Below are 26,311 nucleotides of genomic sequence, written 5' to 3'. Positions count from 1 at the left end.
GTTAGTAGAGACAGAGTCTCACCATGTTGGCCAGGCTGGTCTTGAACTCCTGGCCTCTGGTGATCTGCCCGCCTCAGCCTCCCAAAGTGCTGGGATGACAGGCATGAGCCACGGTGCCCCACCTCGGACCTGTTTTCTAAGACAGGGTCTCGCTCTGTCACCCAGGCTGGAGTGCAGTGGTGCGATCTCAGCTCACTGCATCCTGGACCTCCTGGGCTCAAGTGGATCCTCCCACCTCAGCCTCCTGAGTGTCTGGGACTACAGGTGCGAGTCACCACGCTCAGCTAATTTCTGTATTCTTTTGTAGAGATGGGGTTCACTATGTTACCCAGGCTGCTCTTGAACTCCTGGGCTTGAGTGATCCGCCTGCCTCGGCCGCCCAAAGTGCTGGGATTACAGGCATGAGCCACTGGGCTCAGCGGGCCCTGCGGGAGATCGACAGCTTCCAGGCGGGCAGCAGTGGGGAGGCTTGTTCTCCTCTTCTTTCCGCCTCCCCTGGTGCCCAGCCAGGCGATCACTTGCTCACTCACTGATGGCCACCTTCGCTGTGCCAAACTGTGCCTGTCTCCCAGCAGCTGCAGGCAGAGCAGTGACTGAAACTCCTGCGCACCCCCGATCCTGGCTTGGTCTGTCCCTGCCTTCTGTGGGATGCCTCCCAGCCCCCACTGTTGGCCACAACAGGCCCCCAGCGTCCCCCGCCGCCCCGATCCCGGCCGGCATGATGTGCCTGGAGTGCGCCTCGGCGGCGGCGGGCAGCGAGAAGGAGGCGGACTCGGAGCTGCGGCGGCGGCGCCCGGGGGGCGCAGCGCAGGGCTGGCTGTGGCGGCTGCTGCGGGGCGCGCGGCGCGGGCCGCGGACGATGAGGTGCAGACCCTGTCGGGCAGCGTGAGGCGGACCCCGGCCGCAGCCACCGGCCCCCCCTCCCCCGGCTGCGCAGCTGCTGCCAAGGACCCGGGCGCGCAGCAGCCCAAACCGGCCAGCTTGGGCCGCGGGCCGGGGGCAGCCGCCACCATCCTCAGCCTGGGCAACGTGCTCAACTACCTGGACAGGTACACCGTGGCAGGTGAGCGAGGGCCCCACCCCGCCCGGGGGCCAGGACCCCACTCAGCCCACTCCCGCCTCGGGGGACCCCAGAGAGCTGTCGTCCCCGGCCTCCTAGCTCCAGGCCCTACGTGAGGTCTCCACGGGCCCTCTGCTCAGGCACAACTGGGCAAGGTACGCCTCCGCGCTCATACCCACCCGGGGGGCCAGGTGTTGGAGGAGTCCCCACCCCGGAGCAGCCAGCGCTTCCTCGCCAGTCCTTGGCGGCCCATCCGTTGTCCTCTTCTCCAAGTCTCCTCTGTGTCTCTCTGCGCCCCTCCCACCCCAGCCGCAGGTTCCCGGGCCTCCTTCCCTTCCCCCAGCCCAGGCCATCTCTCCGTCCATGGCCCGTCAGTTCCTTTCTCCGCCGCCTCCACCCCACAGCGTGCGTGCGGCGAGTGCTCGCGCCCCTTGCGGGTGCGCGCTAGGGAGACGGGTGTGTGCGCGCGTGGCGGCCCGGTTGTGTGTGTGTGAGCGTGTGAGCGCGTGGCTGACAAAGGCTCTGGGCTGCGGGGAGCGGAGGGAGGGGCGGGGCGGGTCCGCGGCGCCTGGGGACCCGGGTTGCGGTTTGCAGCTGGCCCCGTACAGAGGCCTGAAGACGCCCCCCCCGCCCCCGCTCCATAGCACTTGGGGCGCAGGGTGGGGCGCAGGGTAGTGGGGCACAGGGTGGGGCGCAGGGTAGGGCGCAGGCCTCTGGAACCAGAGACCTCGAACCTCATCCTCAGGGAGCATCTCTGGGAATCAGCCTTGGGGACGGGATTGGGTTCTAGTCCCAGATTTGCTCCTAATGTGCTTGCTGTGTGACCTTGGGCCAGTCTCAGCGTGTGTTTAGGTCTCTTTGCCCATTTGTGAGTTGACTGATCCTTGGGCTTTTGGGGGGATGCACGTGGTTCTGGAATTTCCTTCTGCTGGCTCCCCTCCCCAGCTCTTAGGGGTGGGTCTAGGGGTAGGAATTTGCCCTAGACTGAGCTGCTACTGGTTGGGAATGGTGGTGCCTTGAGAGGGAAGGACTCTGGCTAGACTGGCATAGGTAGGGACTCCCTGCAGGAGGAGAGCAGTACTGTGTGCCTGGCATGCTGGCCCAGAACCTGCCTAACTATAGCCTAGTGAAATCTGGAGCTACCAAATACACACACAACAGAGAAAGAGAGAGAGAAAGAGAGGGAGGGCAGAGGAGAGAGAGAGAGAAGGATTTATTTTGGACAGACTCTAAAGAGAACTTTGTGGCAGTTGAGAGAGGAGAGCCCTGGCATAAACCACACACCACCTGGTGCCCTTCTCCGGGCCTCAGTCTCCCCTCTGCTGAATGGAGTTTTGTGTCAAGTGGAAGGGAGGAATTCCTATGGTTGAGCGGCAGCTTTGCCCCGTCTCTTCTGCAGATAGGGCACTCGACGCAAAGGGCTGGCCCAGGTCACACAGGGAGGCCGTGTGAAGCAGAGCGCTGGTCTTCTCTGGGCCTGGTCCTCGCCTGCTGGCTGGGAGGTTGGTGAATGGGGCCATGGGGGAGATGAGGGTGAGCATCAGTATCAGAGGGAGGAACAAACCTGGAACGCTGCACCAGCCAGAGCTTGGAGGCTGCGGACAGGGGCCGGTCCTGCCTCCCACTTTCCTCTGCCCTCTTGGAGCCCTGGCTAGGGTCTCCCCACTTCCGCTCCTAGAGCTGCGAGGTCTTCGGGATTCCTTCACTGTCAGGCCTGGGGTTTCTGAAGGAGGCTTCCAGGAGGCAAACAGCAGGACGAGGCTTTGTAAACTGAAAAGGGCGGTGCCTGGGGAGGGGTGGGCTTACTTGTCGCTCAACTGTTTCTAGCACCCATGTGAGGATGACTGGTGTGGATGTTGAGGGGTGACTGGTTGCAGCCTTTTGGGGGGCGTTAGGGTGCAGGTGGGGAACATAGGCCAGATGTGGGAGCCTGGGGGCCAGCCCAGCCTCTCTCCTGCAGCCTCTGCATCTCAGTTTCCATCTGAGGTGGGGAGCAGCAGTCCCGGCCTCCTTGGTGACTGAAGCAGCATGCGGGAGAAGGCTGACGGTTTGTGGGTTCGAGGGTAGCTGTTCGGAGGTCTCTTATCTCTTCCCCACCCTCTTCCCCAGGCCCCTAGCTTAGCCTGTGTCTGTGGGCACACAGCCCACACCCCCATGGGTCACAATAAGACTGGGGCCACCTTGTCCCTGGCTCCTGGTGGTCTTTGGAGTCCCTGGGCCAGGGCAGGGCTGGGGAGGCTGAGCTGGGCAAGGAGTGGCTGTGCAAAGCCCCCAAATTGCTAAGGCAGTGCCTGGTTCCAGTAAAGCTGGCCCCAAATGATAGACTAGAACCACAGGCCAGAGGCCCGGCCACCTGGCCCTGCCCACTCTGGGCATAGAGACACAGCAGGGAGGAGGGGGTTGCTCTGGGCTCCGGGGGTGGTGTCTCTCTACGGCTGGTGGGGTCTGTGGGCAGGACTTTTGGGTGGGGAGGGGTGTTTCTCTGAAGGGTCAAGGATCTGGGCTGGGGGCCTCATCCTCATGGTCCCTGCAGAGATGGTCACTAAGCTGCTCTGCCATTAATTACCCAGATTTGCAAGGTGGCATGGGGGCAGGGGACTGGCACACGTAGAACAAACCCGGCTGAGATTCAGAAATGAACCCAGCAGGGATGTCTTGGGATTCTGTGCCACTTCTCAAATGGACAACCTGAGGCTCAGAGTAGGGGCCAGCTGCTCCTGAAGGTCATGTAGCCTCCTCTCGGGCAGATGGGGGCAGGATCCTGCCCTGTGGAAGTCTGGGGATGGGTAGGAGTGAGTGTGCCTGAGTCCAGGGTGCTGGTCAGGGACGGCCTTGGCCCGGTCCCTAGGCTGGTGGGGTGCCGATGGGGCCATGCTGTGGCTTCCCAGCCTTAGCCATCCAGCGCCAGGTCAGCAGAGCCAGGCTCCCAGGCCCCTGTAATTACCGAGGTGGGAGCTGAGCCGAGCTGAGCCGGAGCGGGAGAAAGACTCCCAGCGTGAGCCAGCACTGAGACCTCCACATGGGGACCCAGGTCCCTCTGACAGGGACTCGCCAGGGGCATGAGGGCCCATCCCTTCAGATCCCTAGGCCCTGGGGCGGTTGACATTTATGACATTTGTTGAGTACCTACTGTGTGCCAGGCACTGTTCTAAACACGGTACGTGGATTAAGCGACTTAGACCTCACCCCAACCATATGAAATGAAGCAGGTCTTCAAATGGAGCCGTTTTACAGAGGAGGAAATGGGCACAGAGAGGTTATGTCATTTGCCCAAGGTCACACAGCAGGAAAGCGGGAAAACCAGGCCTTAAACCCAGATGCTCCAGTTCTGGAGCCCATGCTCTTGAGGACTCAGGTAAGCCGCTGCTGAGAAGAGGCTTGGGCAGGGTGAAGGTGGGGTGATATTGACTGTGCTTGGGGAAAGCAGGGGGCGTGCAGGGACAAGCTTGACCACCAGATGGCCTGTCTGGGCTGCCTAGGAAGGAAGATACCTCAGGGTCACACTGTTGGCATCTTGCATTTGAGGCTGGCCTCAGCCAAGGATTCTCGAGGTCAGTGTGGGCTTACCCTTACACCTGGGCCTTTCGAGGGCTCTGTGATGTCAGCAGATTGGGCCTGGCTGGAGGAGGGAGGAGGCGGCCAGGAGTCCTGGAATCTGGGCTTGACTCCTCTGGGGGCCACGGAGGGCCTAGCAGTGATGGGGAATCACTGTGACTGTCTGGGACCCGCTGCTGAGTAAGTCAGGGCCAGAGTTCATCCAGTTCTGGGGGTGCCCTTGCGGTTATGGGCACCACTTCACCAAGAGCCTCGGAGGAGAGAGGGCAGGTGTCCTGACAGACGTGACCTTGGGTCTGGGACCTAGAGGGCGAGGCAGCTGTTAATGGCTAGAGATGACTGTCTTAGAAAGAGGGTATGCCTGCAGCCTGTGCCGTGTGGTTCCCCAGGGAGCTCTGAGCAGCTGGGCCCGGGTTTCTAATCACCTGGCCAGTGCGTTTATAGATACCTGGGTCCCACATCTAGAGAGGGTGGCTCCGCGGGCTTGGGGTGGGCCCCAGGAAGCTGTATTTAATAAGCACCCTCCCTAGAGGTGACTGGGCTTCTCAGGCAAGTTTGGGGCCACTGATCTGCCTGGTCTCTGCATTTCACAGGAAGAAGGAGGGGTCCAGGGAGGTGGAGAGTCATGGCTAGTGGCGCTGCCCTTGGCCTGGAGTCAGGGGCTGCGTGTGTGTGTGTGTGGTGGGCACCATGGCTGGGAGAAGAGCTGGCTTAGGGCCAGATCGTGGAGACCTCAAACACTAGAAGTCATGGACAGCTCTATGTGAGTGGGCAGCCGTGCCCGTGGAAGAGCGCCTGGCATAAAGTAGTTGGCCGATACCCATGGATGTGTGTGTTATCCTTGTTGTCGGTACCATTACTGAACCAGGGGCGTGGGCCAGTGGTCCCTGAAGGACTGATGGGCGATTCTGAGGCCCGGCCAGAGGTGACAGCCAGTGGGCCACAGCACTAGCTCCTTGAGTCCAGGAACGCTCTTGTGGCCTCTGGAGCCCCAGGCCAGGACCTAGAACCCAGTAGGAGATTCATAAGAGCTTGTGCAGTCAGGCAGCAGGAGGGAGGCAGGGACTGGAGGCCGGCTGGCCGGCTGGCAGGGGCCAGAGGCAGGGAGCCCAGGGAGGAGGCCGGGTAACGAAGCAGATGGATAATAAATGGGACACGCTCATGGGGTGGAGAGAGTCGGGGGGTGTTGCAGCTGACTCTCAGGGTCCTGCAGTGTTTCAGGGAATGGGGACCCAGTGGTGAGCTGGGGAATCAATCAGAGTCAGGGGTCTGGGAAACGGGGATGAGAGCATCTGGGGCTTGAGTCTCCAGGAAGTGGCTGGTTTCAGAGGAGGAAAGCGGGTGAGGATATTGAGTTGGGAAGGGGAAAGAACTCTTAAGAACGTCTCAGCCGAGTGTGGTGGTACATGCCTGTGGTCCCAGCTACTCAGGAGGGTAAGGCAAGAGGATGGCTGGAGCCCAAAAGGCCGAGGCTGCAGTGAGCTGTGATTGTGTCACTGCACCTTAGCCTGGGTCAGAGAGCAAGACCCTGTCTCAAAGCGACAACAAATACCATCATCTGTGAAAGGAGGAGAGGGAAGGAGCCGCTGGCAGAGGGGACAAGACAGCTGTTCTCACCACCAGGACGAGGGAGGTGTGGGCACGTGTGTGGGCCACTGTGCAGGAGCTGGAAGGCAGGGAGAGGCTGAACGCACCGGCCCAAGCCAAGGAGTGGCCTAGCACCGCATCCCTGCCAGGTGAGAGAGACAGTTGGCCCAGAGAAGGGGACACTGACCTCAGACAGGAGGTGACACTTCCTGGGACTTGGGAGGTGCGTAACTGTTGTCAGTGGATGAGAAGACTCAGACCCTCCCATTTTCTTGGGCGATGAGGACCCTGTGGCCAGGGGACGATTCTGGCTGTGGATTTGGGGTGCCGCCTGGAGAGGACCACACTGTGGCTGTGTTGGCTGGGGTCTGCATTTGGGGTGGCTGGGGTCTGCATTTGGGGTGGGAACTCCACCTTGCCTGTTCCGGGGCTGGTGAGGTGGGCTTGGCCTGAGCTGTGGGAGGCTGCTCCTGGGCGTGAGGCCCGTCCTGTGACCCACCAAACCTCAGCCTCCAGGAAAGAGGCTAAAAAGGCTGTGGTGAAGAAGGGAGAGTACTGGAGCCCAGAGGAAAATCTGAGGCGACAGCCGAGCTGCTGTGACACATGCTTCCCGTGCCAGCGGCCAGTGGGATCTCACCCTCCTGTGGCTGAGGCCGCTTCCAGGCCTGGAAGAGGGAAAGCAAGCCAGAAAGGCTGAGACCGGGTCTGACCTTGGGCCTCACAGCCTGCAGGAAGCCCTGTTCCCTGGGAAGGCTTTCTCTGGTCTTTTTCCTGGAGCTTGGCCTTGGACCCAAGGCTGGGCTCTGAGGAGTGATAGGGTGGGGACAGGCCGTGTTATCCACAGCTTCCCTTGTCCTGGGAACTGCCCAGAACTTCCCAGAGACCTTAGATGCCCATCTGGATGTGGAGGAATGTTTCTCCCTCTACCAGGAGCTCTATGTGGTAGAGGAAGTCAGGGGAGGCTTCCTGGAGGCAGAGGCAAATGTTGGACCTTGAAGTCATAGGGTGGGGAAGTGTGCAGTTGGATGGTTGAGATGTGCTGCAGGGAGGAAATGAGAGTGTTTTGATTTGTCGTGCACACAGGACGTGGTCATGATGGCTATATATATATATTTTTGAGACAGAGTCTCACTCTGTCACCCAGGCTGGAATGCAGTGGTGTGATCTCGGCTCACTGCAATCTCTGCCTCCCGGGTTCAAGCGATACTCCTGCCTCAGCTTCCCAAGTAGTTGGGACTACAGGCACCTGCCACCACGCCCAGCTAATTTTTTGTATTTTTAGTAGAGATGGAGTTTCACCATGTTGGCCAGGCTGGTCTTGAACTCCTGACCTCAGGTGATCCACCCGCCTTGGCCTCCCAGAGTGCTGGGATTACAGGCATGAGCCACCGCACCCGGCCCATAATGGCTATTTGATACGGCCTCCCTCCCAGAAACGGAACCTGCAGTCATGCAGACCCATGTCCCTCCCTTGGCCTATGGATGGGGACCCTCCTGCCTCCTCCTGACTCCACCCATTCTTCTGTCCACCCAACACCCAAATCGTGACAGTCCCTGGTCTGGGTCCTGGAGATGACCTGCCACGGCCCTGCCTTGCTTGTGGTCTAGTGGAGGATGACGCCACATTCACCCACGTGCGAAGTCCCTGTGGGCCACGTGCGTGCTGGGCCCTGGAGGACACCAGCAAACCACGCAGAAGGCAGTATGGCAGGAGAACAAGCTTTGGTTTTTGGCCATAGACCTGGCTTCGGATCTCACTCCAAAACTGAATGTGCTGGGTGACAAATGAGTTTACATCTCAGAGCCTGTTTCTTCCAAAATAAAATGGGATCAGAATCACAAATACCAGCACAGAAAGTGAGGCCGGCATCTGTACCATCTTCGAAACCTCACACAGTTCCTTGGAACTTAGCAGGCAGCAGTAACTAGTTGCTCTTAGCTCCTGGCCTCGGAGGCACTCACACCCACGCTCCTGCATGCGTTCCCCATAGAACTCACTCATCCTGGTGGGCCCAGTGCTAAAATGAGTTTGGACGGGGGAGAGTGGAGGAAAGTAACTTACAGAGAGCGGTGGGAGGGGAGCAACCAGGGAAGATGTCCCAGAACATCAGACATCTGATCTGGCCTCAAAGGAGTGGCAGGAGTGAACCCAGTTGATGAAGTCATACCAGGATAGAAGAGGAGGTGTGGGCCAGACGCGGTGGCTCACGCCTGTAATCCCAGCACTTTGGGAGGCCGAGGCGGGTGGATCACGAGGTCAAGAGATCGAGACCATCCTGGTCAACATGGTGAAACCCCATCTCTACTGATACAAAAAATTAGCTGGGTATGGTGGCGCATGCCTGTAATCCCAGCTACTCAGGAGGCTGAGGCAGGAGAATTGCCTGAACCCAGGAGGTGGAGGTTGCGGTGAGCCGATATCGCGCCATTGCACTCCAGCCTGGGTAACAAGAGTGAAACTCCGTCTCAAAAAAAAAAAAAAAAAAAAGCCAGACATCAGGAGGGGGAACAGAGGTCCTGACTCAGAAAGGAATGGATTGTGGAATGGTGAGCCCCTGGGGGCTGGGGCGGAGCACCTCAGAGGTCCCTCTCGCTGGCCCTGCCATCCACAGGCCTAGGACTGGCCCCGGCTTCCACCCTCAAGGCAAAGTCACAGCCTGCCTTGGTTATTAAGTCATTAACTGGGCCTCTCACAGTCTTCATCATGGGTAATTATGGTCAATCCACTCAGGGCATTAACAAGGAGGAAGACAGCTTCTCGGGGCTGTCAGGCTGCTAGGACATCAGCCCATGTGGTCCTGCCTTCCAGGAAATCGCTCAGCATCCCAACCTGGGTCTCGGAAGGGATGGTGACACTCCAACCTCCCCAGTCCTTCTGCACCCTCAGTCCCCGCTGCCAGCGGGACCCTCATACAGCGCTCGGAGATTCCACTCTTTCCTGCTTCCCTGGGGCATGACTTTGAGCCCATGGCTTAATTTCCTATGCTCCAGTTTCCTCATCTGTCAACTCAGATACTGGTACCAGCATCTTGGGACTGAATGAGGATTAAACAGGCATTTAATGATCAGTTAGGCAAACCATCCTCTGTTGAATGCTGCCATCATCATCATCATCATCATCATCATGAAGAGCTCTGCCATCCCCCAGAAGCCTCTGTCCCTGTCTGGGGAGCCCCCAAGGGCAGAGCCATCTCCTCCTTCCTCCCCTGTCCCTTCCACTGCAGACTGTGGTCAGGGGGCACTGACCTGTGGCCTGGGTCCTGCTGTCCTGGGGAGGAAGTGCAGGTGGGGACCCCAAGGCCTTGTAGGGCTGTGGGTTGTGCTTACTCAGAAGCCCTCGCTGGGTGCTATGAGGGGTGGAGGGTCCAAGACCCTGCCTTCCTGCCATCAAGTCATGGCTCTGTCAGTCTGTTGGCAGCTGTGGGTGGTTTCTAGGTGGTCCAGCTGCTGCCCCCACCCCGTGACATGCAAAGCCCTAAAGTAGTTGGGCTTGGGAGCAGGTGTGGTCTCAGGAATCCACTTCTCCCAAGAAAGTGGGCCTGGAGCCCCACTCACTTCCCTCTGTGTCCCGGGACCCTGTGTCTGAAAATGGGGGGGCCCAGTTACACAATCCTGAGAGCAGCGGAGGTGAGAGCTTGTGTGTGTGTGTGAGCGTGCATGTGCATGCATGTGTGCATATATGCAGGTGTGCGTGTGTGTACGTATGTGCGTGTGTGTGTATGTGAGTGTGTGTGTGCATGTGAGTGTGTGTGTGTGTGAATGTGCTTGCGCGCATGAGCAGGTGAACCAGAGTGAGTGTGGCTGCTCCCTCCCAGGTCAGAGGGCTCCCTGTAGCTTTCAGGCCCCCCACTGCTCTTGAGGTCTTGGACCCAGAGGGAAAGGCCGGTGTCTGTTGCACTGATCCTGGCCTGGGCCACAGGTAGGGAAGAGGCCCAGGCTGGCAGATAGGAGGCATGGTTGCCCATGGGGCAGAATAACCACAGACAAGCCCTGCCTGTGTCTGCCCCTCAGGCCTTTGTGAGTGATGGGGATGGGCTGGGGACAGGAGGCCCCGGTGGGGCAGGAGGCAAGCCTGGCAAACCTGGGCAGGGTGGAGGTCACAGCAGAGCAGGAGATATGCAGATGGGGGCAGGCTGGGCCCTGCAGGGTGGGAAAGAGGCTGGGCTGGGCTTGGGGACACCAGGCATCAGACTCGGCCAGTGAGCACCCCTCTGTCTTCCTCCAGGCGTCCTTCTGGACATCCAGCAGCACTTTGGGGTCAAGGACTGAGGCACTGGCTTGCTGCAGTCAGGTGAGGCCCACCCCCACCTTCCCCCGCCCAGGCACTGGCATCGTGGGTCCTGTCCTGTTGGCCGTCCTCTGCCCCCCACCCTGCCCCGGTCTCTGTTCACCAGTGCTGACTCCTGGAAAGAGAGTGGGCTTTGTCCCCAGTCCCACTGTTGCTGCCTGCCAATGGCAACATGTCTCTGAGCCTCTGCTTCTTTTCTTGTCTAACAAAATGAATAATACCTGCCCCGAGGGCAGATACGGGGGTGCAGGTCAAGGGCCAAGGTTGCAGAGGTGACCTTTCCTCTGGGTCCTGGAGCCTCATGGGGACCCAGTGATCCGGGATCCATCCTGAGGCTGGTGTAGGGAACTCCTTAAGTCAGTAAGTTGGGCAATGACAACAGAGCCATGGTGACCCTGTTTTTATCTCCTGCCCTCCCCCACACGCCTTCCATTACCATCTACCCTGGGAATCACCTCTTAGGTGACCAGCAGGAAACTCCACCTGGTCAGCCTGAAAGCAGTTCCCAAGCCTGGGACAGGCGCCTGAGAATCGGCCCTGGACTGGCCGTGGGCCTGACGTTCCCTGCCACCCTCTCCGGTAGGGCCCAGGCTTCCGATGGGCTGCCAGAGCAGGGCCTGAGCCCCCGGCCTGCTGGAAGCTGGGCTGGGACAGTGTGGGAGGTCATGGAGCACTTAAGGCAGCCTCCCAGGCCCTCCCTCCGGGAATGTGCCTCCCTGTCCCTGCCCTTGCTGAGGCATGGTCTCTGGGAGCTGGGCTGCTGGCTCCCTGGCCTTGTTGGCTTTGCCCTCAGCAGCACCCCTCAGGCCGGGCAGAGACTCCGGCCAGTCCTGCAACCCAGGGCTCGGGCAGGAGGCTGGTCCTGACTCTGCCCTGGGGGTGCTGTGTGGCCCCAGCTTGGGCCCTGCCTTTTCTGTCTTTGGCACCGGAGTCCATCTGGCTTGGAGGCCCAGTCAGATGTAAGATAAGGTCCCTGTGGTCGGTACTCCAGTCGGTGAATGCTTCCCCTCCTGGGCCCTCCTGGGACGGAGGGGTGAGTGAGCTGGCTCTGCCCAGGAACCTGCCTGACCTGTCTAAGTGGCATTCCAGTATGCACAATGCCTCCTGAGCTCAGAGTGCCACAGCCACTCACCGCCCCCTCCTAGCTGTCCCCATAGCCCAGATGGGGACTTTAGGGCTCAGAGAGAGGGGATGCAATGGTTCCAGGGCTCACGTGAGACTGGACTGTGCTAGGACAGGGCAAGGCTGTGTGGTCCAGTGTCCCCTGTGGGTGTCCAGGTCCCTGCCCTGGCAGACATCACCTCTTCCCAGGCCATGAGCCCAACCCCTCCCTGACCTCTTCCTGGGCCTCCCTGGCTAGGCCAGAATAAGTCTGCCTGCCCTGTCCTCGAGACAGGCTCCGGTGGCCCCCTCTGGTCTGTGCACATGCAGTGACCAGCACTTTGGCTGGGAAATGGAGGTCCGGGCACATGGGTGCATGAGAAGGAGGGGGCTGCCAGGCTGGTGAGGAAAGGGCGGAGAAGGCCTCGCTGCCCAACCCCCACCCTGCATGGCCCCTGACTCACTGGGGACCTGGTCTGAGCCCCATCTCCCTCCTAGTCCCGGCCTCACTGCCTCATCTGGAGTAAGGCTTTATCCCAAGCATCCTCCATTTAATGCCCATTAAGCATGGTCAGGGACAGCACAGCCCAGGGAAGGGGAGGGGTGGGAGGTGCAGGGAATGGTAGGGAGGGCCATGGGGCTCGGCTCAAGGCAGCTGTGAGGGTTCCCTGGTTCTTTTTGTGGCTCTGTCCTTGGCTGGCTTCTTGGGCTCATGAAAGAGAATTCACACAGTTCCTATTCATCCCGGTGACCTGGCCGGAGGTGGACAAAGCACGCCATGCATCATCTTGTTTGATTCTTCCGGTAACCCTGAAGGTTCCCTTCATCAGCTTCACTTATCAGATACAGGGACAAAGGCCAAGACAGGGAAGCCACTTGCTTGAGGGCTCACAGTGGACAGCAGCCAGCCCGGAAGAGGGACCTGGCCTCTCTGCCTCTCCTGCCCACTGGCCTGCATGGTCTGGGTGTCTGGCATCTCAGTGTCCCCAGGGTGGGTGCCTCTGGGCCATGGTGAGAACTCCCAGCATCCTCAGGGACCCTCTAGTCTGTAACTGATGGCCCTCACCTGTCACCTGCCCCAACATAGCTGGGATGCCTCTCCAGGGTGTCCTCACCCCTTTGGCCACCTGAGCCAAGACGCCATTCGAGTAGACCAGGATGTGACTCAGTGGACAACTAGGAAAGTCACCTAATTGGCCTGTGTCCCAGGCATCTGTGCCTTCCCTAAGCCGGATAAGGTTGGAGCCAGGTGGAGGGCGCCAGCCAGGTGTCGGTGCTTGCCCAGATCAAAGGGCCGGGGCTGAGAGCGGGGCTGTCTGCTTATTTGTGGGCACCAGGGGCTGCTGGGCCAGGAGACAGGGAGGGGGTGGCTCAGGGGTAGGCCTGGGCTTGCTCCTGCTGCCTCCCCTCTGGGACCAGGTGTGAAAACTGCTGAGGACCGCCCACTTTCAGCAGCCCCTTTGCAGATGAGACTGCTGCTGGCTCGGGCCTGGCCCCTGAGCTGCCCGCAGGAGTCATAGGTCAGCCTCTGTGAAAGCCCAAAGCAGAATTACAGCTCACAGGCTGGGCGTGGTGGCTCATGCCTGTAATCCCAGCACTTTGGGAGGCTGAGTCAGGTGGATCATCTGAGGTCAGGAGTTCGAGACCAGTCTGGCCAACATGGTAAAACCCTGTCTCTACTGAAAATACAAAAATTAGCCAGGTGTGGTGGTTGGCACCTGTAATCCTAGCTACTCAGGAGGCTGAGGCAGGGGAATCACTTGAAGCGGGAGGTGGAGATTGCAGTGAGCCAAGATCATGCCACTGCACTCCAGCCCGGGTGATAGAACAAGACTCCATCTCGAAAAAAAAAAAAAAAAAAAGCTGGGTGTGGTGGCTCACGTCTGCAATCCCAGCACTTTGGGAGTCCAAGGCGGGTGGATCACAAGGTCAGGAGTGTGAGACCAGCCTGGCCAATACGGTGAAACCCGTCTCTACTAAAAAAAATTAGCTGGGCCTGGTGGTATGCGTCTGTAATCCCAGCTACTCAGGAGGCTGAGGCAGGAGAATCACTGGAACCCAGGAGGCAGAGGTTGCAGTGAGCCGAGATTGCACTACTGCACTCCAGCCTGGGTGACAGAGTGTGACTCCATCTCAAAAAAAGAAAAAATTACGGCTCGTAGGTTTTGCTGTTTTGGGAAATCGGGAACCGCCATGGCCTATACCTAAAGAGGCAGCTGCCACTGAACCTACTGCTTGGCAGGCTGTGTGTTGGGCTCTGCCCAGACTCAGTTTCTGCCCTCAGGTAGATTCCCTCTAGCTACGGGGAATGTATCATCAAGTCACCACCCAGGCACAGGGGGATTGTGGGAGCCTGGTGGATGGCAGAGAGTGTGCGCCTCACCCTGGCGGGTGGCAGGTGGAGAATACGTCCTCAAGGAGGAGACATTAGAATGAGGCTTTGAAAAGATGAGTTAGAGTTTGTAGTCAGCGTGTGAGATCGAGTAAATGTGTGAAGCCCTCCTTTCCCCTCCAAGCTAGATAAAATATGCCAAGAAAACATGTTTAAATTACAAAGCTGAGCTTCACAGCTAAAGCTAGCAGGGAAATTCCCAGATGCCAGAAGCAGAGAGCTGAACTCAGAAAATGGAGTGGGAGCTAGAATTGAAGTCAAGTGGTGCAGAGTGTTTAGTGACCAGATAAATGTCTTTGAAGCTTGTGGCAGTATTTTTAATATAAACATTTTTATCATGAAAAATTTTAAACATACATAAAAAATGGTGAGAATAGCCCAACCAACTTCCATATGACATGTCGCCCAGATTCAGCAAAGGAACACCAGTCTGGCTCAGTTTCCAGGCCTGGGGCTTCTGCATTCCAATCATGGTGGTTCCATTTCCAGTCAGGCTCCCTGATTCCAAGCTGTGTCCCCACGCTGGTGGGTAGTTTTCTGGTGGAGTTCCCTTTCAAGAACAGACATTTTCCACCTGGCTCTGGCTTGATGGAGAGAGCCTAGTTCCAGCCCCTGCTGCATACAGGCCTGGGCCTTCTAATTCCTTCCCCATGGAGGCTGCTATATTTCCAGGGACCCCAGCAGAAGCAAATCCCAGACCATTCCTTAAGGAATTCTTCATGATGCAGAGCCTGCATGGGACACAGGGGACAATCGCGACTGCAGACAAACTCAAATTCCAAGTTAATAGAGCAGGCCGGCGCAGTGACTCACACCTGTAATCCCAGCACTTTGGGAGGCCAAGGTGGGTGGATCCCGAAGTCAGGAGTTTGAGACCAGCCTGACCAACATGGTGAAACCCTGGCTCTACTAAAAATACAAAAATTAGCCAGGCATGGTGGCATCCACCTGTAATCCCAACTACTTGGGAGTCTGAGGCAGGAGAATTGCTTGAACCCAGGAGGCAAAGTTTGCAGTGAGCCGAGATCGCACTATTGCACTCCAGCCTGGGTGACAGAGCAAGACTGTCTCAAAAGAAAAAACAAAAAAGATAGCTTTGAGGAAATCGATGTCAGTGCCACACAGGGAAGGGCAAGGGAGAACGAAGGTTGTTTGTGACACTGCCTAACTCAGTGACTTGTGTGGCCCGTTGGCCATGCGTTGGTGCATGGGGAGAACAGAAGGAGAAGAGGCTGGACAGTGGGCAGGGTCTGACTGTGAAAGGCTTGAAGGCCAAGATAAGGCATGTAGATTTTGTCTTGGGGCAGTGGGGAGCCAGAGAAGGTTTTGGAGCAGGGCAGCTCCATGTAAGATGTGTGTATCAGGATATTTATTCTGAGATCAAGTGTGGGAAGGGTGGCAGAGGAAGCTGAAGGCTACTCAGGGCTGGGGTTTGTGGGGTCATGAGGAAGTGCCAGGATGGGGATAGGGGAACGGAGGGAGAGTGGGGACAGGAAGAGCCAGCTCAGACTGAAACCAGACAGTGCCTCTGCTTTGGGGCAAGTCTCCTGGCCGTTCTCCTGCCGATCTTTGGCCAGCCTGGTGACTGCCTCCTGCTTCAGCGGACTTGGATTCTGAAGGCATAATCAGACAGCTCCTGTGACTGTTAGCCAAGCCCCCTCCCACTGTTCAAGAGGTGGCCCCAAAACCTCATTCACCTGAGACCTGAGAGGCCAGCACAGTTTAAATCCTGAGTAGAGGGATCACGGAGGAGGTGGTTCCCATTCCTCCACTGGAAAGTCTGAGCGTGGTGAGCTCTCAGGCACCGATGGGGCCATCTGTCCTCAGCACTCTCCCTTGGCTTGGCCAACCTGGGCTGTCCCTTGGATGGCAGAGCCTGGCCCACCCCACCCATGCCTCCTGAGCATCCTCCCTGCCCACAGGATGTGGAGGATGGCGAGTCTTCTCCAAATAACAGGTCAGCCATGTAAAAATAGCCGTGGTTCAGCCCAGGCTGAGGCAAGGGCTGAATGCAGGGTCCAAGATCACAGAGTGGGGGCTCAGGGCTCCCCCCAGCTCAGCCCTGTCTCTTCTGCTCCAGAATGGCCTTCTGGGGTCACACAGGTCAGGTGTGCCAGGAGGGTAGCTCCACTCACCATGGATGGGGGTCTGGGGCTGCCCACCAGGACAGCGAGTCTCTGTGGGGGTTCTGAGCTGTGGGCTGCCATAAGAGGTGGCCAACACCTGAGGCACCCATCTGCCCCCTGTGGCTTTCTGATGGCCTCCTGCCTGAACAGCGAGGGGAGGGAGTGAGGCCCCGGCCTGAGACCCCTGAGGCAGGCGGGTTGTTCTGAGTCCTCCCTCCCTGCTGCCCCGGCCCCACCCGCCGAGCCCTGGCTGCCTGCCCTATCTCTCCATTGTCCCAGACCTGTGGGCTCAGCACACGTGAGCTGAGCGAGGGCTCCCCGCACCCTCCACAGGATGTCCTCGTGTGGAACTGCTGGGAAAGCCGCCCCTACCAGAACCAGGGGTGGGGCCGCCAGTCTGCCCAGAAAGCTCTCAAACCAACAAAGACCATGGGATTGCGGGGCGGTGGGCAGGGGAAGCTTCTAGCCTGGAGACCAAGCCAGGCTGGTCTTTATTTTCAGCAGAGCTGCCTGCTGGCCTCTGTGTCCACATCGGATGAAGTTCACATGGCCGAGCCTTCACCCATCCTGTCCGTTCTGCCAGGAACGTTCTCTCCACCCGCTCCTCGTGCCTACCCTGATTGTGTTCAGGCCCCTTCAAGGCTTGTGACCTCCCAGAGGGCCAGGAGGCATCTTCCCTCCTGTCCATCCTGAGCAGAGGGGAGGGCGGCAATGATGGACCCCACTTCCCCCCGACCCTGGACTGCCTTGTCCCGAGGGAAGGCACTGGGGGGCAGGCAGTGGTGTGGAGTGTTCCTTCCTCATGTGCTGTCATCTAGGGCCAATTCCTCCACCTCTTGGGGCCTCAGTGACCCCAGCTGTAATATGGGCATGGACACGGGGAGCTAAGGGCACGTAGGTGCTTGGCCAAGTTCATCAGGCTGGGGCCAGTGGGTGGGGATGGGGCGTGCCTGCCTCTGCCAGGAGTCCACCTGTAGTCCTGGGGGCTTCTGCCCATCTGAGTGAGCAGCCAGAAACCAGGGAGGATTTGAAAGAGCCAGGAGGGGTCTGTGCTTCCTGCTCCACTGTGGGCAAGAGGGGAGAATGGCCATGATGGCCAGGGTCTGGCCAGGGTCTGGGCCACGTCCCTCCGATGCCTCTTCACCCACCTGGTGAGGGCTTTTTCTAGTGGCATTGGGGGCGGTGGTTCTCCGTCGCCTTCTAAACACCAGATGCTGTCCTGCTCTTCAGAGTCCAGTCCTCCCTCCACGGCCTCCCCTCTCGCTGCCTCTTCTTCAGCCTGACCTGTCTCTTTGCTGTCCTCAACATGCTCTGAGCTTTCGCTGACCTTGGGAACATCGGCGGGGACCTTCCCGCTTCCCAGCACGGCAGACTGTGGAGTGATTTCGAACGAGGGCTCTGGAGTCTGCCAAATTGGGGTTTGAATTCTGGCTCAGCCACACACTAGCAGTGTGATGTCACTTCTTTCGGCCTGTACTGCCTCCTCTGTCAAATGAGGAGAACAGAATGAAGTGAGATCATCTGTGTGTATTTTTTTTAATTAATTTAAATTTTTTTATAGAGAATGGGTTTCACTATGTTGGTCAGGCTAGTCTCGAACCTCTGACCTCATGATCCGCCCACCTCAGCCTTCCAAAGTGCTAGGATAGGATTACAGGTGTGAGCCACCGTGCCCAACTTAATTTTTGTATTTTTTTTTTTAAAGGTGGGGTTTCACCATGTTGGTCAGGCTGGTCTTGAACTCCCGACCTCAGGTGATCTGTCTGCCTTGGCCTCCAAAGTGCTTGGATTACAGGCGTGAGCCACTTTGCCTGGCCGTCTGTGCATATGTTGAGGCTGCATGCCTGGGCCTTGCCTGTAACAAGTGCTCCATGAATCATAAGTGCAGTTATTATGAACACTAAGCTTTATGCCTCATCAACCATTATCTGGTATTGCTGGTAAGATCTGAAGTTTATATTTCAGTATATATCATTGATGTTAAGTGTTATTGTAATGGTAAACTCCTGTGCATGCTTCAGCACCCAGCTTTGACACTGCCACCTCCAGGAAGCTTCTCTTCATTATCCTGGCAGGATTTGGAGCTCCTTGCTGGTTGCTCAACATAGGTTGTCCTTAAATGGGGCAACTTATGAACAGGATCTGCCCCTGGCCAGACATGGGGCAACTCTTCTTCTGCTTCTGTCTACTCCCCACCTGATACAGACAGGCACAGAAAGAGCAACTCTTCCTCCTCCCCCTAACATGTGTCAGTCCTGATGCGACTGGAAATCTACCCCCTGCCCACGTTCTGATCTGATCTCAGGCAGGTCCTTGGAGGCAGGCCCAGCAGGAAAAATTCATTTTCTAGATGTGAGGAAATAATTTCTGCCCTGACTAATTTAGACAAAGGCCAGGTGTTGACCAAGGCTGGCCTGCTCTGGGCAGGGTGTGGCATTAAGTACCTCCTCGCATGTGCTAGCCAGTACCCAGTCCAACCCTGGAGAGTTGCTATTTTTATCTTCATTTTACAGATGAGGATGTTGGCATGTTGGCGCTGGCTGAGACGGGCTCATGAGAGTCAACTGTTGACATTTCAGGAATGGTGTGTGAGCTGGTAGTTAAATACAACCATTGTTAATAACTAAATAGTATCAACTTACAATTAAATAACTAGAAATGGGGGCCGGGCACAGTGGCTCACGCCTATAATCCCAGCACTTTGAGAGGCCAAGGTGGCAGATCATCTGAGGTCAAGGCTTTGAGACTAGCCTGACCAACATGGTGAAACCCCGTCTCTACTAAAAACGCAAAATTAGCCAGGTATGGCGGTTCCCGCCTGTAATCCCAGCTACTCGGGAGGCTGAGGCAGGAGAATCTATTGAACCCTGGAGGCAGAGGTTGCAGTGAGCCAAGATCATGCCATTGTACTCCAGCTTGGGGGACAGAGCGAGACTCCATCTCAAAAAAAAAAAAAAAAAAAGGAATAACTCAAAAGCCTTCACTTACTAATGATTGTACTATGTTTAAGTGTTATCCCTGTTCCTGTGGTGGTGACGTCTGTTCTGTTTGTGCGGCAGAAACCCCGGACAGTGGTGTGCTCCTGCGTATCCCTGTCTTACTCCCATCAGTGACCCGACGTCAGTAGCTTGAACTCAGCCAGGGCGGGTGTTTACATCACAGAAATGAGCAAACAGAGCCGGGCACGGTGGCTCATGCCTGTAATCCCAGCACTTTGGAGGCTGAGGTGGGAGGTCAGGTCACCTGAGGTCAGGTGTTTGAGACCAGCCTGGCCAACATGGCAAAACCCCGTTGCTATTAAAAATACAAAAATTAGCCAGGCATGGTGGTACGCACCTGTAATCCCAGCTTGGGAGGCTGAGGCAGGAGAATTGCTTAAACCTGGGAGGTGGAGGTTGCAGTGAACCGAGGCCACACCATTGCACTCCAGCCTGGGAGACAGAGCGAGACTCTGAATACAAAAAAAAAAAAAAAAAAACAGCAAACACGCCGCATGAGGGCTCCTCTCGCCCCTTTTCCAGAGCCAGTTAAACGTTTCTCAGCACACCATTGAAGGTGGGACAGAAAGGTCGGGACCCGGCTGAGGTTACCGGCTGGGAGGCAGCAGAGGTGAATTTGAGCCCAGGGAGTGTCTCCCATGCCCAGGTCTGTGCACCTGCAAGGGGATTCTGCTCAAGGCCTCTGGAATTAGTGGTCTCCTTGCACACCCACCACCTACACACACTCCCTGGCCTGCTCTTGCTCGCATAAGAGAGGGGCAGTCACTCCCCCAGCCAAGTTCAGGGGCTGTGCTCGGCCCTCTCGCCCCGCCTTCCCATCTCTTTTCCTCCTTCTTTCCTCTCTCCCTCTTTCTCTTCTCTCAGGTCCCCTCTCGCCAGGGTCTCAGGCCCATGCAGGAGCAGCCGGGCCCACACACACATTCAGCCTGGTGGTCAGAGGCCAACGGGCTGCCTTGTCTGCCACTCCCAGCCTTTGTCTGGCCATCTGTCCATCAGCTGTGGGACTGCCTTCCAGGGGGAGGAACGGGGAAGGGGGCTGCCTTGCCGTGTGACCTAGGGTCTACCCTGCCTTGCTCTGTGCCTCTTCATCCCACTTGGGACCTCCAAGGCCCCTCCCATCGCTGGCAGTGGCCTCCCATTGAGTCTTTTAACCTCTTGTCCTGGAAGAACAAAGCCAGGTCATGGTGTGTGCTCGGCATCTCCTCATGTCTTCCTTTGTCATCCATGGATGTCACAGTCATCACCGGGGGCTCTGAGGCCCCACCCCAGCCTCTCTCCTGTCCTCCGACATGCCGAGTGGACTCCTGCCCCAAGGCCTGGGTGCCTGCTGTTCTTGCCCCAAGAATTCCATGAGTTGTTTCCTTACCTCCTCCAGGTCCTGGCTGAAATGTCTCCTCCTCTGACCCCTCTATTTAAAATTGTGGTGGCTGGGTGTGGTGGCTCACACCTGTAATCCCAGCACTTTGGGAGGCCGAGGCAGGCGGATCGCTTGAGGTCAGGAGTTTGAAACCAGCCTGGCCAACATGGTGAAATCCCATCTTTACTAAAAAGACAAAAATTAGCCAGGCGTGGTGGCATGCGCCTGTAGTCCCAGCTACTCGGGAGGCTGAAGCAGGGTTCAATCGCTTGAACCCGGGAGGCAGAGGTTGTGGTGAGCCGAGATTGTGCCACTGCACTCCAGCCTGGGCAACAGAGCAAGACTCTGTCTCAAAAAAAAAAAAAAATTGGTGGTGGTGGTGGTGGTGGTGGTGAATGACAGGAGTGTAGGATGGGGGGATGGATGACACTGTTTTTAGCCATCAGGAAAGCCCCTGAGACGCTGGGAGCAAGGGCAGCTGTGTGATCCGGCAGGTGTGAAATGGAGTTCCAGGCCCAGTTCTGCCCTGATTTGCTGTGTGACCTTGTTTAGATCCCTTCCCCTCTCTGAACTTCTTTCCCAAATAGAATAAGGAGTGCAATATGGTAAAGTATAAGGAACACAGGCCCTGCAGTCAGGCAGATGGGGTCACATCCCCGCTGGGACTTTTATTGCCTGTGGGCTGCTGGGAAAGTCACTTTCCCTCTGTGTCTGTCTCCGCATCTGTGAGGTGCAAGGGGCTGGAAAGGAACATGACACATGAGATACAGCCAGGTGCAGTGGCTCACAACTGTAATCCTTGCACTTTGGGAGGCCGAAGCAGGTGGATCAATTGAGGCCAGGAGTTCGAGACCAGCCTGAACAACATGGCCAAACCCCATCTCTGCTAAGATACAAAGATTGGCCAAGTATAGTGGCCCACATCTATAATGCCAGCTACTCAGGTGGCTGAGGCACGAGAATCACTTGAACCCAGGAGGTGGAGGTTGCAGTGAGCTGAGATTGTGCCATTGCACTCCAGCCTGGGTGACAGAGTAAGACTCTGTCTCAAAACAATAAACAGAAGCAAATTTTAAAGACATGTGAGATATGACATGCTGAGCCCCTAGCACAGTGTCTGGCATGTAGAAAGTGTTCAATAAATAGGGTTTTACTCTTTTAGAAAGTACCCAAGGCTGGGCACGGTGGCTCACACCTGTAATCCCAGCACTTTGGGAGGCCGTGGCAGGTGGATTATGAGGTCAGGAGTTCAAGACCAGCCTGGCCAACATGGTGAAACCCCATCTCTACTAAAAATACAAAAATTAGCCGGGCATGGTGGTGTGCGCCTGTAATCCCATCTACGTGAGAGGCTGAGGCAGGAGAATCGCTTGAATACAGAAGGCGGAGGTTGCAGTGAGTGGAGATTGCGCCACTGCACTCCAACCTGGGTGACAAGACCAAAACTCCATCTCAAAAAAAAAAAGGAAAAGAAAGATTGAGGATTGCATCTTCACTGGAAAGGAAGCGGGGACTGAGTCATGGAGAGCCTTGAATGCCAGGCTCGAGGGTCTGGGCTTCCTTCTGTGGTAGTGCTGAGCTCTGGAAAAGTTTGAAGAACAATGGCCGGGTCAGATGTAGGTGGATACAGGGGACGCTGGAGGGAGGGCAGAGAGAATTGGCAGGTTTTCCAGGGACATCCTTGCTTCATGTGGCAGCTTCACGGAGGAGGGTCAGGTCAGGTGAGCTCCAGGCCCAGGATGGCAAGTGAGCCTGGTGGTCACAGTCAAAAATAAGGACTGGACCGGGCGTGGTGGCTCACGCCTGTAATCCTAGCACTTTGGGAGGCTAAGGCAGGCGGATTGCCTGAGCTTAGGAGTTCAAGACCCTCTGTGCAACACAGTGAAACCCTATCTCTACTAAAATACAAAAGAAATTAGCTGGGCATTGCAATGTACGCCTGTAGTCCCCCAGCTACTTAGGAGGCGGAGGCAAAAGAATTGCTTCAACCTGGGATGCAGAGGTTGCAGTGAGCCCAGATCGCGCCACTGCACTCCAGCCTGGGTGACAGAGTAAGACTCTCTCTACAGAAAAAAAAAGAAAAAAAAAAGGACTGGACCAGAAACCTCTAGGGCCCCTCAGGGCCTTGTCTTGCCCCTGGTCAGGCGCCTGGTCACCAACCTCTGGGGCTGCTACTGGGACTGACCAGTGAGTTGAGGCCATCGTGCCAGGTCTGGGCCCACCTCTGGGTGTGTGGAAGGGGAGGGAGGGTTGGTAGAGGAGATAAGCAAAGGCAGAGAGAAACAGGTCACCCCCAATGAATCTAGAAATCCATTGCAGTCACAATTTGCGTCCCATGGGGGTTTTTGGTAGACCTTGGCCATGTGGTTCTGAAGTTAATTTGGCAGAGAAAATGCCCAGGAGCCACCAAGAACATTGTGAAAAATTAACAGCAAAAGGGGATTTGCCTCTCAGTTATGAAAATGCAGCTATTCTAACTCAAACAGCAGAGCCGTGGACTAAGAGCCATGCAACAGAGTCCTCATTTCCGTGGGGATTTAGTGGAGGATGAAAGCTGCATCTGAAACAGGTGGCTTGGGAGGAACTCTCTCTCCATCTGGATTGAAAGAAAAGTTTGGTCTGTATTTCAAACCATACTGCAGAATAAAGTCCAGATAGGTGAGAGTAAAGCAAAAAGCAGGCTCTTAACATCTAGGACTATACATCAATAAGAAAAAGACAACGCAGCAGAAAAATGGGCAAGGGATAGTTACAGACAGCTTCAGAAGACACCCAAGCGGCCAATAAATGTAGGCAGAGTCAGTGCTCAGCCTCTCCAGTGATGGGGAAATGCAAATCAGAGCAGTGAGGTACCATTTCACACCAGTCAGATTGGCGACAATTACAAAGGCTGACAATACCAAGTGTTATCAAAGCTGCAGGGACTCAGGGACTCCAGCCGTGCTGGTGGGAGTGTAAATTGGTAGAGTCTCAGAGGAACTCCAGCTTGTAGACACATGCAAGGAAGAAGGTTCATTGCAGCACTGTCATAGCAAAAAAAAAAAAAAAAAAAAAAAAGGAAGCAATCTAAATGGCCATCACTAGCTACACAGATGAATAGTGTGTATGACTCTCTTTTTTTTTTCTTTAGATAGAGTTTCACTCTCACTCTTGTCACCCAGGCTGGAGTGCAATGGCACAATCTCAGCTCACTGCAACCTCTGCCTCCTGGGTTCAAGCAATTCTCCTGCCTCAGCCTCCCAAGTAGCTAGGATTACAGGCGCATGCCACCACACCCAGCTAATTTTTGTATTTTTAGTAGAGACGGGGTTTCACCATCTTGGCCAGGCTAGTCTTGAACTCCTGACCTCAGTTGATCCACCCACCTGAGCCTCCCGAAGTGCTGGGATTACAGGTGTGAGCTACTGTGCCCATCCCTGTGAGACTCTTGACAGCAAAAGAATGAACTAGATCTTGATTCATCAGTATAAACGGGTTTCAAAAAGATAAGAATGAGGGGGCAAAAGGAAGTTACAGGATAAGATGCACGGAAGGTTTCCTTTTATATTCATTTTATTTTTGAATGTTGTTTGTTTTGAGACAGAGTTTTGCTTTTTCACCCAGGCTGGAATGCAATGGCTCAATCTTAGCTCACTGCAACCTCTGACACCCCCTGCCCTCCCTACCCCGGGTTCAAGTGATTCTTCTGTCTCAGCCTCCTGAATAGCTGGGATTATAGGCACCCACCACCATGCCCGGCTAATTTTTGTATTTTTATTAGGGATGGGGTTTTGTCATGTTGGTCAGGCTGGTCTCGAACTCCTGACCTCAGGTGATCTACCTGTCTTGACTTCCCAAAGTGCTGGGATTACAGGTGTGAACCATCATGCCTGGCCTTAAATGTGTTTCATCACGCCTCGTCGCCTAGTCTGATATGCAGTGGTGTGATCACAGCCCACTGCAGACTTGACCTCCTGGGCTCCACTGACCCTCCTGCCTCAGTCTCCTAAGTAGCTAGGACTATAGGCGTGCACCTTGATGTCCTGCTGATTTTTATTTTATTTTTAAAATTTTGTAGAGACGGGGTCTTGTTATGTTATCCAGGCTAGTCTCGAACTCCTGGCCTCAAGCAGTCCTCCTGCCTCAGCCTCTCAAAGTGCTGGGATTACAGGCGTGAGCCCCTGTGCCCCGCCTCACACAGAGGGCCAAGCATGGTGGCTCATGCCTGTAATCCCAGCACTTTGGGAGGCCGAGGTGCCTATAATTCCAGCTCCTTAGGAGGCTGAGGCAGGAGCATCGCTTGAATCCGTGGGGGCAGAGGTGGCAGTGAGCCAAGATCGCACCACTGTACTCCAGGGACACTCCGTCTCAAAAAAAAAAAAAAAAATGCAACATAGACAAATGACCCCACAGAAAAACAGGCCCAGGCTGTGGGCAGGTGATCCCAGGAAGAGAAATAGAGGTGAGGAGCTAAGGGCAGATGGGGAGATGGGAAGAGCGAGAGGGAGAAAGAGAGACCAGCATGAGGGGTCGGAGATGGGCCAACCCAGGCAGCACCCCCAATCACAGCCGGCTGGGGGCGAGGTGAGCAGACGGAGGGAAGTCAGGGAGCCCCCAGAGAGGGCTGGATGTGGGCGATGCTGGCCAGATGGGTGGTCAGGGTGGGGCTGGGGAACGATAACCAAGCTGGGTTCTCAGGTCCCGGGCAGCTGAGGAAAGGAGAGGACAGGTCCACATCAAAGGGTCATGCCACCAGCAGCTGGCAGGGCCCCACCCTTCCCCACTGAGCCAGGCTTTGCCCTTTGATGTGTGCAGGGGGAGGGGCTCTGGGCCCCCTGGGCTTCCCTGTCCATTCCCGACTCACACTGGGCCTGCAGCGCTGCCAGAGTTGGCCCAGTCACCCAGCTTGGGAGAGGGACAGAGTGAAGTGTGGTGGCTTGAGGCTCCCAAAGTGCAGTCAGAACCAGGAAACAGGTCTCCTAGTTGGTGGAGAGTGGATGCCTAGGTTTGTGTCCCCAGAGCTTATGGGGGCAGAGGGGTCTGCCTGGGCCATACCACTCTCAAGCTGGGATCGTCTTGTCCCATCCCAGCATGGGCCAGCCAGGCCCTGTCAGACCCACTATACAGAGGGGCAAACTGAGGCCCGGAGTGGCCAGGGAGGTCGTTTTTACAAAGGTGCAGCTCACCAGCACCCTCACCCTTCTCTCCCCTGGCTCCTGGGCCTTGCCGGGGGGAGGGAGCAAGTGGGAGGCAGAGATGAGAGGCAGAGAGTGGGTAGCCAGTCCCCAGCATCTGCCGCCCCTCCCCACAGTACTTCTGGCTGCTGGTCCTGTCCCAGGGGCTGGTGGGCATCAGCAAGGCCAGCTACTCCACCATCGCACCCACCATCATCGGCGACCTCTTCACCAAGAACACGTGCACGCTTATGCTGTCCATCTTCTACTTTGCCATCCCGCTGGGCAGGTGAGAGCCGAGACACCAGGGTCTGGCTGAGGATCTGGGAAAGGTTCCCTGCACCCTCAGGGAACTCCACAGGTGGATGGTCAGCCTTTGAGAAACACCTGGACCCACTCCCTGGCCAGCTGGCTGGGTGGTGAGGGTGGGCAGCCTCCTTGCAGACCAGTGGGCACTCCCTGTCCCCAGCCCGTCTCTGCTCAGCCTGATGTGTGTCTCTTCTCTGTAGCGGCCTGGGCTACATCACTGGCTCCAGCGTGAAGCAGGCAGCCAGAGACTGGCACTGGGCCTTGCAGGTAAGGCCTACGTCCCTTCCCTCCACAAGGACACCCTCCAGTCCAGACCTCGCCCCAGGGTTGCCCAGAGATGGAGCCCAGGCTAGGACGTAGGCCTCCAGGATTCCTCCCCAGCTT

General features: G+C 56.7%; 1 pseudogene; it reads left to right on the top strand.

The window, feature by feature from the left end:
* The first annotated feature begins 718 nt into the window (after positions 1-718).
* Positions 719-26,311, top strand: part of LOC105719692 (sphingosine-1-phosphate transporter SPNS2-like) — a 30,611-nt pseudogene continuing 5,018 nt past the window's right edge.

The sequence above is a fragment of the Aotus nancymaae genome, unplaced genomic scaffold (assembly GCF_030222135.1).
Source record: "Aotus nancymaae isolate 86718 unplaced genomic scaffold, 86718_ANA_hifiasm-v0.15.2.pri h1tg000016l, whole genome shotgun sequence".
Taxonomy (NCBI): Eukaryota; Metazoa; Chordata; class Mammalia; order Primates; family Aotidae; genus Aotus; species Aotus nancymaae.
This window is presented reverse-complemented; position numbering and strand designations above follow the sequence as displayed.